This window comes from Mustela nigripes, chromosome 7, assembly GCF_022355385.1.
Source record: "Mustela nigripes isolate SB6536 chromosome 7, MUSNIG.SB6536, whole genome shotgun sequence".
Classification (NCBI taxonomy): domain Eukaryota; kingdom Metazoa; phylum Chordata; class Mammalia; order Carnivora; family Mustelidae; genus Mustela; species Mustela nigripes.
In genome coordinates this window covers 118,819,456-118,834,854 of record NC_081563.1, presented here as the reverse complement: position 1 = coordinate 118,834,854, position 15,399 = coordinate 118,819,456, and positions in this window count along the sequence as shown.

Here is a 15,399-nt window from a genome sequence, read left to right as displayed (position 1 = left end):
TTCCCTCCCTCCCTCTCTCTGCTTGACTCTCTGCCTACTTGTGATCTCTCTCTGTCAAATAAATAAAATCTTAATAAAAAAAAAAAGAATTTCATGGCTTGTTTTACAAGTATAACCAGAAGGAACATACATATTAGAATTCAAGTGTATTGCTGACCCATGGGCTATAAAGTAAAGCCTTCCTAGAAACAGGAGAGAAGGACAATAAAAGGTCATGTTTTTGTAGTTTAACTGGATTCACATGGCTGGCTTCACTGCCCTTACCAGAGTCTGGCATAATTATGTGACATCCTAACTTAGCTTTCCTAGTCATGATTTTACAAAATTACAAAATAATCAGGAGAGTAGTTAGTTATACCTTCCATACTGATGTTTGTTTGAATCCAAATAGCAATGGGTTTTCCTAAAGCGTATGTGATATTCTTGGAGCTGGTAACAGATTCCTATTCTGTAAGTTTGCTCTGTGATATGAAAATAAGTGACACTCTGTAGTTTGAAGGGTTTATTTCTTGTATCAAAAAAATGAGTCGTCAAAAAAATTAGAATGAGGGGCGCCTGGGTGGCTCAGTGGGTTAAAGCCTCTGCCTTCGGCTCAGGTCATGATCTCAGGGTCCTGGGATCGAGCCCCACATCGGGCGCTCTGCTCTGCAGGGAGACTGCTTCCCTCTCTGTCTCTCTGCCTGCCTCTCTACCTACTTGTGATCTCTGTCAAATAAATAAAGTCTTAAAAAAAAATTAGAATGATTATTTTTATGTGTGATGAATTTCACCTCAATTCAAAAAATGCCTTAGACACATAAACAGGACGACTTGAAGTCCTTGGAATGAAATTGTGAAGCAAATTATACTGAATTAAGGAAAGCACTCTTAGGAGTCCAAACATTTCTCCAGATGAGACTCACAGCTTAAAGTTCTTTCCTAATTAAGAATATTTTTTCAAAGATGTTTTATTTATTTATTTGTCAGAGAGAGACAGCAAGAGAAGGAACACAAAGAGGTGGCATGGGAGAGGAAGAAGCAGGCCTCTTGCTGAGCAGGGAGACCAATGCGGGGCTCGATCCCAGGACCTGGGACCATGACCCAAGCCGAAGGCAGATGCTCAGTGACTAAGCCGCCCAGGCGCCCCTCCTAATTAAGATTTTTATGTGTTTACATTAAATCAGATTTTTTTTAAGAAGATAATATTCCTGGGGCTCCTGGGTAGCTCAATGGATTAAAGCCTCTGCCTTCGGCTCAGGTCATGATCACAGGGTCCCGGGATCGAGCCCCGCATCGAGCTCTCTACTGAGCAGCGAGCCTGCTTCCTCCTCTCTCCCTCTCTGCCTGCCTCTTTGCCTACTTCTGATCTCTGTCAAATCAATAAAAATCTTTAAAAAAAAAAGAAGAAGATAATATTCCTGGATGGCTCGGTCATTTTAGCGTCTGTCTTCTGCTCAGATCATGATCCCAGAGTTGAGGCCCATGTTGGGCTCCCTGCTCAGCAGCAGAGCCCACTTCTCCCTCTCCTTCTGCCCTTCACTCACTCTGTTTCTCAAATAAATAAAAATTTTTTTAAAAAATAATATTCCTGGGGCGCCTCGGTGGCTCGGTGGGTTAAAGCCTCTGCCTTCGGCTTGGGTCATGATCCCAGGGTCCTGGGATCGAGCCCGCATCGGACTCTCTGCTCAGCAGGGAACCTGCTTCCCTTCCTCTCTCTCTGCCTGCCTCTCTGCCTAATTGTGATCTCTGTCTTTCAAATAAATAAATAAAATCTTAAAATAATAATAATATTCCTGCTTGTTTTTATTTTCTTTTTTCCTCTTCTTTTATAGTACTTTTGCTAAGTGAAAAACATTAGCAGCTACCTGCTATATTCCTGGCCCTTAACTGGGTGCAAGGGATATAAAAATAAACCAACCATAGTTCCTGTGCTCGAGATATTGTAACCCATTACTACAGTTGTTCCTTGAAAGTACCAGGGATCTCCACACACACATGCCTCACAGCCCACTGTTTAAGATCCATGTATAATTTTTTACCCCCTTTCAAATATTTAATTACTAATAGCATACTTTTGACTGGAAGCCTTACCAATATCCTAAACAGTTAATTAACACTTACTTTGTATGCTGTATGTATTATACACTGTATTCTTACAATTAAAAATATGTTTTGGGGCGCCTGGGTGGCTCAGTGGATTAAAGCCTCTGCCTTCAGCTCGGGTCATGATCCCAGGGTCCTGGGATCGAGCCCTGCATCGGGCTCTCTGCTTCACAGGGAGCCTGCTTCTCCATCTCTCTCTTCCTGTCTCTCTGCCTACTTGGGATCTCTGTCTGTCAAATAAATAAATAAATAAATCTTCAAAAAATATATATATATATATGTTTTAAATGTTAAGAAAATGATAAGGAAAATACATTTATAGTACTATACTATTATCAGGAAGAATCTGCAAGTTAAGTGGAATCACACAGTTCAAAACCATGTTGTTCAAGAGTCAACTGTAGAACAAGTATACTAATAGACCTCTACACAAAGAGGGATGGTGTTGGGACACCAGGGTGGTTCAGTTGGTTGGTTGTGTCTTTTTTTTTTAAGACTTTATTTATTTGACAGAGATCATAAGTAGGCAGAGAGGCAGGCAGAGAGAGAGAGAGAGGAGGAAGCAGGCTCCCTGCCGAGCAGAGAGCCCGACACGGGGCTCGGTCCCAAGACCCTGAGATCATGACCCAAGCTGAAGGCAGAGGCTTAACCCACTGAGCCACCCAGGTGCCCCTGGTTGAGTGTGTCTTATTCTTGGTTTCCGTTGAGGTCATGATCTCTGGGTTGTGAGATCCAGCCTCACCTCAGGCTCCACAATTAGCGAGGAGTCTGCTTGAGATTCTCCCTCCCTCCTGGTTCTTCCTCTCTCTCTCTCTCTCTCAAATAAATAAATCTTCCAAGAAGGATAGTATTAACATACAGAAGGGTATGATTTACTCTGCCTGGGCAAGTGTGTCAGGGAAATCTAAAATCACTCTAAAGGGGAAGCTAAGTGATAATTTAGTCCTTAGGGATGCATAACTGTTTGCCATTCAGAGAGCACAACCTGTAGAAAGTCCCAGAGGCATGAAAGTTCCACAGATCTGGGAATTGCATGTATTTAGTGAGGCTGGATTATAATGTACATATGCAAAAATACCATGCAATGTAGGGCTAGGGGAACCGGCAGGGGCCTTTCATAGTAGGGTTTTTTTTTTTTTTAAAGATTTTTTTTTTTTTTGACAGAGAGAAATCACAAGTAGATGGAAAGGCAGGCAGAGAGAGAGAGAGGAGGAAGCAGGCTCCCTGCCAAGCAGAGAGCCCGATGTGGGACTCGATCCCAGGACCCTGAGATCATGACCTGAGCCGAAAGCAGCGGCTTAACCCACTGAGCCACCCAGGCGCCCCATAGTAGGGTTTTTTAATGTAGGTTAAGGAATTCAGGCCTTGATCATTCCCAGTAGGTCTCAACATTGGCTATAACTGAGGAGCTTCGAAAAACTCCAGTGGATGTGTCCCTCCCCTAGAGTTGTTAATGGATTTGGGAAACATCAGGGTTTCTAAATACACCCTAGGTAAGCACCTAAGGTTGAGAATCACTACTATAGATGACTGCAAGTCGCTAAGGAAGTTTTGGTGTTTTGGTTTTTTTTTTTTTTTTTAAGATTTTATTTAACACAGAGAAAGACTGGGAATTTGAGAGAGGGAATACAAGGAGGGTGTGGCAGAGGGGGAAGCAGGCTTCCCACTGAGCAGGAAGCCCAGTGCAGGGGTCCAGCCCAGGACCCTGGGATCATAACCTGAGCCAAAGGCAGACACTTGATGACTGAGCCACCCAGGTGCCCCCTAAGAGGTTTTATATATTTATTTTTTTTATATTTTAGGTTCTGTTTCCTTTTTTATTAATAATTTTGTCCTTTTTTTATTTTTTAAAACATTTTATTCATTTATTTGACAGAGGGGAAGAGATCACAAGTAGGCAGAGCAGCAGGCAGAGAGAGGTGGAAACGGGCTCCCTGCTGTGATGCGGGACTTGATCCCAGGACCCTGAGATCATGACCTGGACCAAAGGCAGAGGCTTAACCCACTGAGCCACCGAGTCGAGTCCGCCCTCCCCACCCCGACAAGAGGTTTTAATTTTAGGTGGATAACGGCAAAATCTGATGTTTATTTTAGAAGAACAATTCCCAAGCTTGCCCAAGGGATAAGGATTACCTGAGACACATGTTAACAGTACAGATTCCTAGGTCCCACGCTTGACCGTGGAAAAATAATCTCCAGGGGAAGGACCTGGGAATTTTGTTTTGTTAACCTCTGTTCCAAGTAATATTTACCCTCAAGCTAGTTAGAGACCTGGTAGTGCTTCTCAAATTTAATGAACAGAGGAATCACCAGGGACTGTTAATCCTGTTAAAACTCCGGATTCTAATTCAGTAGATCTGAGGTTGGGCCTAATCTGCTTTTCTAACAAGCTCCCTTAACATCAATGCTGCTAGCTTTGAATAGCAAGGTTTAGAAATCTGGAAGCTGTGCCAAGGATGGATTAGAGGATGGGTAGACTGATATGAGAAACAAATTAGGTTTGTAGTTTTTTGTTTTGTTTTGTTTTAATTCATTTGACAGAGAGAACAGAAGAACACAGGCAGGGGGAGAGCAGGAGAGGCAGAAGCAGGCCCCTCACTGAGCAGAGAGTCTGATGCAGGGCTCAATCCCAGGACCCTGGGATCAGGACCTGAGCCAAAGGCAGATGCTTAACCAACTAAGCCACCCCCTTGTCCCAGGTTAGTAGTTCTTAACTTGGAGTAATTTTGTCCCCTTAAGGAACATTTGGCAATGACTGGAGGCATTGTTGTTTGTATTTTTGGTCATCACAATTCCTAGGGCCAGGCATGCTAGCTGGTATCTGCTACCTGGTTTCTAGTGAGTAGAAGCCAGGGATACTACTAACCATCCTGCAATGCATAGGGCAGCTCCCATAACAAAGAATTATCCAGCCCAACATGTCACTAGTGCCAATCCCTTAATTAAGTAAACACATGGTGGGCACCTGGGTGGCTCAGTCAGGTAAGCCTTCAGCTCAGTTAATGATGTCCGGGTCCTGAGATTAAGCCCCACATCAGGCTCCCTCCTCAGTGGGGAAGTCTGCTTCTCCCTCTCCCTTTGCTGCTCCCCTGCTTGTGCTCTCATTTGCATGCTCTTTCTTTCAAATAAATAAATCTTTTTTTTTTTTTAAGATTTTATTTATTCACTTGATACAGAGAGATACAGAGAGCATGAGCAAGAGGAGAGGCAGAGGGAGAGATAGAAGCAGATTCCATGCTGAGCCAGGAGCCTAATGTCGGGCTGGATCCCAGGACTTGGAAATCATGACCTGAGCTGAAGGCAGGCGTTTAACTATCTGAGTCACCCAGGTGCCCAATAAATAAAATCTTAAAAAAAAAAAAAGAAAGAAAGAAAGAAAAAAGTGAACACCTGGTCCAGAAGAGATGTATGCTTTAAATACTGATAGTGGGGATAGAAGAGGAACAACATAACTGGGCATGTATGGGGTCCCAGTCAAGAATGACTTTCCGGGGGCACCTGGGTGGCTCAGTGGGTTAAAGCCTCTGCCTTCGGCTCAGATCATGATCTCAGGGTCCTGGGATCAAGTCCTGCATCGGGCTGTCTGCTCACTGGGGAGCCTGCTTCCCCCTCTCTCTCTGCCTGCCTCTCTGCCTACTTGTGATCTCTCTCTGTCAAAAAATAAATAAATTAAATCTTAAAAAATAATTTAAAAAAGAATGACTTTCCAGAAAGGATTAATGATAATAGATTCCAGGTGGGGTAACTAATACACATGTGAGGTTATTTGGCATCAGTGACAAACCCTTAATAGGTTAAGAAAAGAAAATGTTCTGGAGGTCTCGGATCCTATATCTAGGCAGTAGTTTCATTAAATTGCCCAGTGGTAAGAATCACTGTTGAGGATTTATTAACTATACAGATCGAAAGTGTGGTGCAGTTTGGTGAAGCATCCCAGGCTGTTCATTTTTTTTTTTTTTTAAGATTTTATTTATTTATTTATTTTTATTTGACAGAAATCACAAGTAGGCAGAGAGGCAAGTGGAGAGAGAGAGGAGGAAGCAGGCTTCCCATTGAGCAGAGAGCCTGATGCGGGGCTTGATCCCAGGACCCTGGGATCATGACCTGAGCCGAAGGCAGAGGCTTTAACCCACTGAGCCACCCAGGTGCCCCCCACCCCCAAGCTGTTCTTAACCAGGCAGAAGAGGATAAAGGCCAAGAGTATGGAGCTCCGGGTTCAAATAACCTCCCTGACACTGCACCACCGAACCCAACTGAACTGCACTGTTGACTGACTTCGTCATCATTTCAGGACATAATTACAGAAAATGACATTGATTGTACAGAACTTAGAAGATACATAAACAAAACAAAACAAAAAAGACAAAAAACCTATAGTCCCTACTCAGAGATCATCTTTTTAAATATTTTATTTGAGAGACAGAGACCGAGCACAAGGGGTGGAGGTAGGGAAGGGCCAGGGAGGACAAAAGCGGACTCCACGCACCAGTTCGCCTGACACAGGGCTCGATCTCAGGACCCTGGGTATATGACCTGGGCTGAAGGCAGTGAGAGGTCACCTTTTTAAAGATTTTTATTTTTAAGTAACCTCTACACCCAACATGGGGCTTGAACTCACAACCCTGAGATCAACAGTCACGTATTCCCCCAACTGAGCCAGCCAGCAACTGTTGATCTTGGGGTTGTGAGTTTGTACCTCAAGTCAGGTGTAGAGATTACTTAAAAATCTCTTTTAAAAAATTTTTGTTAGTTATTTTTCACAAGAAGGAAAGGTGTAAGTCTTAAATTGTATATGCTATAATGAAATTTTTTCCGGCTTTACTGAGGTGTAATTTACATAGAGTAAGATGTACCCATTTTCAGTATACAGTTTGATGAACTTCATTAATTGTATGTAATTGTATAACTACCCCTACAATCCATATATAGAACATTTCCACCACTTCAAAACGTTTCCTTATGCCCTCTGATCTTCCCTGCCCTCCCCACATCCTGCCCACCACACACTCCAATCAGTCAACTGCTAATCTTTTTGTCACTAGAGTTTTGCCTTTTCTTTTTCCTTTTTTTTTTTTTAAGATTTTATTTATTTATTTGACAGACAGAGATCACAAGTAGGCAGAGAGGCAGGCAGAAGGGGCGGTGGGGGGGTGGGTGGGAAGCAGGTGCTCTGCTGAGCAGAGCCCGATGTGGGGCTCCATCCCAGGACCCTGGGATCATGACCTGAGCCCAAGGCAAATGCTTTTAACCCACTGAGCCACCCAGGTGCCCTAGGGTTTTGCCTTTTCTAGAATTTCATATAAAATATATGTATACACAGTACATAACTTTTTGTATTTGAGTTCTGTCATTTAGTATAATGTTTCTGAGATTCATTCATGTTGGATGTGTAAAGAATTTGTTTCTGTGCTGAGCAATTTTCCATACTGTGGATTGTTTCAAAAAAAAAAAAATTAAAAAAGTAGAAGGAAGGAGAAGGACAGAAAAAGAAAACACAGATCCAAAATGGTGTTACTTAGACTAACTTCCCAAACCAGTGCTTAATTCATACATAATCTTACTGCAGTTTCAACCTCCCCTAGAAATGTATTTTAACTGAATGGGACCTCAGAACTACTTAGAGCTTGTAGCCTGTATGTTCCCACATGGTTTGCATTCAGCTTTTAACACTTCACCCTTTTTCACTTTTCCCATCCATACCAGTCTCCTCGCCCTTTCCCATATCCAGACATGATCCTGTCTCAAAGCTTTTGTAGCTGCTGTTCTCTTTGGCTGGAATGCTTTTTCCCCAGACACCTGCATGGCTGACTCCTTCATCTCCTTCAAGTTTCTGCCTAAATGGCACTTTCTCGGGGTGCCTGGGTGGCTCAGTGGGTTAAGGCCTCTGCCTTCAGCTCGGATCATAATCCCGGGGTCCTGGGATCGAGCCCTGCATCGGGCTCTCTGCTCGTTGGGGAGCATGCTTCCTCCTCTCTCTCTGCCTACCTCTCTGCCTACTTGTGATCTCTGTCAAATAAATAAATAAAAATCTTTTAAAAACAAACAAATAAATAAATAAATGGCACTTTCTCAAAGTGCTACCCTATCCCAGAACTGTGACTCTGCCCTCTCCACTCCCACTGTTGTGCAACTGATCTTCAAGATTTTTTCATCTTGCAAAACTGAAACTCTCCACCCAGTAGATGACTTTCCTTTTATCCTTCCCTCCTGTTCCTGGCCATCACCATTCTAATTTCTATGAGTTACACTACACTAGACCCTTCATATAAGTGGAATCATAAAGTATTCGTCTTTTTGTGACTGGATTATTTCACCCGACACAATGTCCTCAAGTTCATCCATGTTGCATGTCTAAATTCCCTTTTCTTTTCTTTTTTTTTTTTAAAGAAGCATTGGTCAATCAGTTTATTCTTTCTTTCTTTTTTTTTTTTTTTTAAGATTTATTTATTTATTTATTTGACAGAGAAAGAGAGAGAGAGATCACAAGTAGGCAGAGAGAGAGGGGAAGGGAAGCAGGCTCCCTGCTGAGCAGAGAGCCCGATGTGAGACTCGATCCCAGGACCCTGAGATCATGACCCGAGCCGAAGGCAGCGGCCCAACCCACTGAGCCACCCAGGTGCCCCTATTCTTTATTTTTTAAGATTTTATTTATCTGAGAGAGAGAACATGAGCTGGGGGAGGGGCAAAAGGAGAGTGACAGGCAGAATCCCTGCTGAGCAGGGGGCCTGATGTGATGTGGGGGCTCCATGCGGGGCTGGATCCCAGGACCCTGAGATCATGACCAGAGCCAAAGTCAGACACTTAACCAAATGAGCCACCCAGGCTTCCCCGAATTTCCTTCTCTTTTTAAGGCTGAATAACACTCCATTTTATGTGTATACATTTTTTTCATCCATTCATCTGTCCTTGGACTGAAGCCCAATTTTTAATCTGAAGATGTAGCCTGTCTTTCCACACTAGTCTTGTGTGACTCAGATTTATTTAAGCATCCCCCATATTCTGGGAAGTCCCTCGTGTTGAGTTTCGTTTTCGTCCTGAAGTTTCGTTTTCCTTCTGAAATTTCGTTTTCTTCCTTTGCCGTGGGAAGCATCATCACAGATCCTCCCCCCCCCATCCCCCACAGAAAGAACTCAGCCTGTTGGAAAATTTCCAGGCAACAAAAGTGGTGGGGGTGGAGGGGGGTATTAATGTGCTCCAATGCCACTCTTCTCCTCTTAATCAATCCTCTTCTAAACCTTCTGTCCCACTTGCCTCCAGCAAACCCCAGATGCGTTACCTTTACTGTGCCTTCCCTGAACTTCCCACCTCAGAAGACAGAACACGAGCCGGCTTCCACCAACACCCTGAAATTTCAGTGCCCCCTTAACTACTTGCCCAAGGAAAAGGGTCTTTTCCCCCCAAGGAACCCTGCTTTCCTCCCAGGAATCTGGTGCCAGTTCCACACCCCGCCTCCTCCAGACACTCACACCATACCCAGAGAGCTCTAGGTTAAGGAAAGTCACTTTCCTGCCATCAGTTTACTTCTTTCTTTCTTCCTTTCTTTTTTTTTTTTTTTAAAGATTATTTATTTATTTATTTATTTGACAGAGAGAGATTACAAGTAGGCAGAGAGGCAGGCAGAGAGAGAGAGGAGGAAGGAGGCTCCCTGCTGAGCAGAGAGCCCGATGCGGGACTCGATCCCAGGACCCTGACAGACAGAGATCACAAGTAGGCAGAGAGAGAGGGGGAAGCAGGCTCCCCGCTGAGCAGAGAGTCCAACATGGGGCTCCATCCGATGATCCTGAGATCATGACCTGAGCCGAAGGCAGTGGCTTAACCCACTGAGCCACCCAGGCGCCCTCTTTTTTTTTTTTTTTTTTTTTTTTTTTTTTAAGTAGGCTCTGTGCCCCGAAGCCCTGGGCTTGAACTCATTACCTGAGATTAAGAATCACCCACTCTAGCGATGAGCCAGCCCAGTGCCCCTCCTGCAGCCACTTCAAATAGAAGTGGTATTTCTCTTTCCTAGGGATAGAGGTTTTTCTTGGGCCTGTGAAAAATGAGTAAGAGCATCTTAAACCCTACGTTTAGTGGTCTACTTGAACGCACAATATAGGTAAATTCAGTTTATTATGCAAATGTAACTCCAAAGACAAATCCTTCAATCTCAGGTTACAGGTTTAAGCTCTACCTTCATAGAAATTCTGAGACTCTTTTCCTTGTTAATAACAGTGGTTAACAAGTCCCAAGCATATGAATGCCTTCAGACATTCTCTTTGAGATAAGGGTCAGGTTTTTAAATGAGAAGGACCACAAGGTAAACAAAGTATTTCACTTGGGGAGGAAATGTAAAAAAAATGATGAAAGCCTCTCTTAACACTTGAGTCATCAGGTGTTTTTTTGTTAATAAAGACAGTGCACTTCAGCAAGGGGAAAGAGACAAGTACATGTGACTTTATTTTGCATGATATCCAATAGCACAGGACCCAAGAAGCCTGGACCCAAAGATTGGCAACCACAAAAGTCAAACTGTCCAACCTTAGATCATCAGCTCAGGAGTAGAGTCACCTAGAACATGTTGGCCATGTGTAGGCCAAGACTGCCCAAACAAAATAACGCAGACTGAGTGGCATTTTTAAATAACAGAAATTTAGTTTCTCTTCCGGAGGCCAGAAGTCCACGATCAAGGTGCTACCACAATTGATTTCTGGTAAGACCTCCCTTCCTGGCCTCCAGACAGCCACATTCTTGCTGTGCGCTCACGTGGCCCTTCTGTTGTGTGTGCACGGGGAAGGAGATGTTACCAAAGGGAAGTGCATCCGTGCTCCTGATGCACAGTAAGCCAATGTCTGACAAAGCAGTTTTTATAGAAGCTGCTTTTAGACAACAGGCTTGAGCAATGGAATGTAGAAAGGGCTCAGAGACACCCCCTGGCTGATTCTAGACAGGCCCACCAGATGACCCAACTCACAATATCCATAGGCCCTAACTAACCAATGGGCACAGTTACCAAAAAAGGGAAAATTTCTTAGGTTGCCATACCTCCTCACCTTCCCCCTTTAAAAACAGTCCCCACTGACTGCATCATTGCAGACAGCCTCTCTGCTGTCCTGTCCTCCGCTCCCTTGCCCTATAATCAGTAAACTTCTGTCTCTTTTGTTCTGTCTTGGGCAAATCCTTTCACTTTCTAGGCTTCCATCCAATCATCGCCCGAAATTGAAGGCTCCCATACGATGGAGAGAGACACTCAGGGTTTTGAAGCAAAGAAAGCTTTATTATCAGAAAAAACAGTCCAACGAGAAGGCAGAGGGCTCTTCCCAAAGCTGCCTTGCTTTGCTGAGCGTAGGAAGAGTTTGTGCATGGGGAAGGAGGTAAATACATGAAAGCAACAAGACGAGGAAATGGAAGGGACTCCATTTTAAAAAAGGTTTCCTTTCTGCTGTTTCTCTGCTAAGGACCATTTCCTCATGCTCTGTATTTTGCATCTGAGTAAACCAGATGTCCAAACTTAGGCCAAACCAAACCAAAGAAGCTATGTTCCCACTCCAAGGTAAGACAAGAGAGTTAATCATTCTTAAGTTTCCTCCTAGGCCCCCAAACACCTACTAACATCTAAGAACTTGATTCCAGTCATGTTCCAGGACACTGGTATCAAACAAACCTCCATCAACACTGCCTCAGTCCCCCACCTTTGGTTATTTACGGAGTAACACCTATTGTTCACCAGATACTCACCTTCAATCCGAATCCACCTTGGATTTCCAAAGCAAAATGTACTCTGGACCCGTTTCCAATATAAATCTCTACCCCCAAGAAACAGTGTGGCTCACTTTCCCAGGTCTCCCTGAACTCCATCTGCTATACTCTTATTGCTTATACCACTCCATAAACTCTGTGCTCACTTCCTCCTGGCTTGCATTTAAAAATTTTTTTTTAATTTTTATTAACATATAATGTATTATTTGCCCCAAGGGGTACAGGTTTGTGAATTGTCAGGCTTACACATTTCACAGCACTCACCATATCACATACCCTTTCCAGTGTCCATAACCCAACCCTCCTGGCTTGCATTTGATTTCTTTTTCTTTTTTTTTTTTTAATTTTTTTAAAGTTTTCATTTATTTATTTGACAGAGAGAGATCACAAGTAGGCAGAGAGGCAGGCAGAGAGAGAGGAGGAGGCAGGCTCCCCGCTGAGCAGAGAGCCTGATGCGGGACTCGATCCCAGAACCCTGAGACCATGACCTGAGTCGAAGGCAGTGGCCTAACCCACTGAGCCACCCAGGCGCCCTGCATTTGATTTCTATCCCATGCAAAGCCAAGGACCCTCTTGGCTGGTCCTGCAGGGCCCCTCTGGGTCCTTAGACCCAGCCTGCCAACATCAGGACGGTGATGCATTTCTTGAAATCTCAGAGCAGGGAAGCCTTGAAACGTCTGAATGGGCGCATTCTTCTGGACAGTAAAATGCCATCCAGGAGTTGGTACAATCAGATTATGTCAGATGATTTCAAAACAAATGTCATTATCTGGTTATCATCAGGTTTCTATAACCAAAGTGAGAACAGGGAGTAGGGAGTGAAAAACGCAAAGTTAATGATTTACTATCCATCGGGCTGAGAGGAACATAAAACACAATTAAGTAGAGGAACATAACAACAACAAAAAGCCCAGAATGTGCAGCTAAATTAATGGTATAACTAATATAACTTTAACCTTGCTTTATGCTTTCGAAAGAGGTCCAGGAATCAAGCATCCAGCCTCAGAGATCTCTGGTGCCACTTCCTATAAGGACATCAGTTCTGTTAGATTAGGCTCCTACCTATATGACTGCATTTAGCCTTAATTACCTCCTTAAAAAGGCCAGGGGTACCTGGCTGTCTCAGTCAGTAGAGCATGCAACTTTCTTCTTCTTTAAGATTTAATTAAATTTCATTCATTCATTCATTCATTCATTCATTGGAGAGAGAGCACAAGCAGGGGAGTGGCAGGTAGAGGGAGAAGCAGGCTCCCCACTGAACAAGGAGCCTGATGTGGGAATTGATCCCAGAACCCTGGGATCATGACCCGAGCTGAAAGCAGATGCTTAATGACCAAACCACCCAGGCATCCTAAGCATGTCTTGATCTTGGGGTTCTGAGTTCAAGCCCCTGTTGAGAGGAGAGCCTAAAATAAATAAATGATAGATAAATGCATGGATAGATAGATAGATAGATACATACATACATAGAGCAAGCCCTGTCACACTGGGGACTGGAGATTCTGGGGGGGGGGGGGGACACAATTCAGTCCATAACAATATGGGCCCACTCAATGAGTGAAAAGAACTTTCTCAGAGGCAAAGATCTTTGTGAATTCGGCTAACAGACAGTGGTATTCACTAAGGATAGTATGACATGAGTGATGAGGAATCAGACTAAACTAGTCTAGATACCAATGTCACAACAAGGAAAAAAATCAGCCCTCTCAGATGGTAAAGTTATGAAGTATTATCAGGGATGCTTTCAGCCACAAATGAGGGAAAATCCAAAGTTTCAAAGCATACACACACAAAAGAGAAAATCCATCTCACACTGGCCTAAAAACTAAGGAAGTTTATTGGCTCATGAATTTGGAAGTACGAAGAGAGAATGAACTCTTGAGTTACTCAGTCAAATGGCAAATATTTTCATCAAAGATCCAAGGTCTAGGGGGCCTGGCTGGCTCAGTTGGTGAAACGTACAACTCTTGATCTCAGGGTTGTGGGTTTGAGTCCCGGGCTGGATGTGGAGATTACTTTAAAAAAAATTTTTTTTTTTTTCTGGGGTGCCTGGGTGGCTCAGTGGGTTAAACCTCTGCCTTTGGCTCAGGTCATGATCAGGTCATGATCTCAGGGTCCTAGGATGGAGCCCTGCTTTGGGCTCTCTGCTCAGCAGGGACCCTGCTTCCCTCTCCCCCTTTGCCTGCCTCTCTGCCTACTTGTGATCTCTCTTGTCAAATAAATAAAATCTTTTTTAAAAAATCTGTTTTTTAAAAGATTCTATTTGTTTATTTATTTGACAGAGACACACAAACACAGTGAGAGAGGGAACACAAACAGGGAGAGTGGGAGAGGACCCTGGGATCATGACCTGAGCTGAAGGCAGATGCTTACCGACTAAGCCACCCAGGCACCCCTTTAAAAAATATCTTCAAGGCGCCTGAGTGGCTCAGTGGGTTAAAGCCTCTGCCTTAGGCTCAGGTTATGATCCCAGAATCCTGGGATCAGCCGGGCATCAGGCTCTCTGCTCAGCGGGGAGCCTGCTTCCCTTCCTCTCTCTCTGCCTGCCTCTCTGCCTACTTGTGATCTCTATCTGTCAAATAAATAAATAAAATCTTAAAAAAAAAAATCTTCAAAAAATAAAAAAATAAATCTTCAAAAAGTAAAAAATAAATAAATAAAAGGATCCATGAGATGAGTGGGGTGCCTGGCTGGCTCAGTCAATACAACATGTGACTCCTGATTCTTGGAGTGATGAGTTTGAGCCCCACAGTGCACACAGAGTTTATTTAAAAAAAAAAAAAAAAAAAGTATCCATGAGTTATTTTTACCTAGTGGTACCCTGTCCCTAAAGTCTGGCCACTCCCTTATGTTTTTGAGCATCCCAACCCCCAAATACATGGTCACATCACCCCAAACATTGAGCCAGTTACAGGAAGTCACAATAAGCTAAATTCTAGGTTGGGATGGCCTGACCCTGTCTATGCCTAAAAGCAACAGAACTTGTATCCAGCTCAAGTTGCAGAAAAGAACAATTTTTTTTTTAAAGATATATTTACTTATTTGGAATAAGTTGCAGAATGAGAGGTAGAGTCAAGCAAACAGCTGAGTGGGGAGCCCAACACGAAGCTTGATCTCATAACCCTGAGAATCAGACTTAAGCCAAAACCAAGAGTCAGCTGCTGAACTGACAGTACCACCCAGGTACCCCAAGAATAATGGTTCTTCTGACAGAACTAGTTGAAATCCCAAGCCCTTAATACATGTGTGTGACACTGGGCAAGTCATTTCACCTTTCTGAGCTTTAGTTCCTTCCATGTTAAATGAGTGTAACAACACCTTGGGTCTTTTTGTTCAGAACCAATTCTCTTCTTGTACAGGACCTTGCCTTCTCACACAAGAGGTAACATGTGACCCGAATGGGTCAATTATCTTTTTTTTTTTTTTTTTTTTTTTTGAGAGAGAGTGAGAGAGAACCAGAAAGGGAGCACAAGCAGAGGGGAGGGACAGAGAGAGGGGCAGACTCCCGCTAAGCAGGGAGCCCGATGTGGGGCTCAATCCCAGGACCCCAAGACCAGGATCCAAGCTGAAAGCAGATGCCCAACT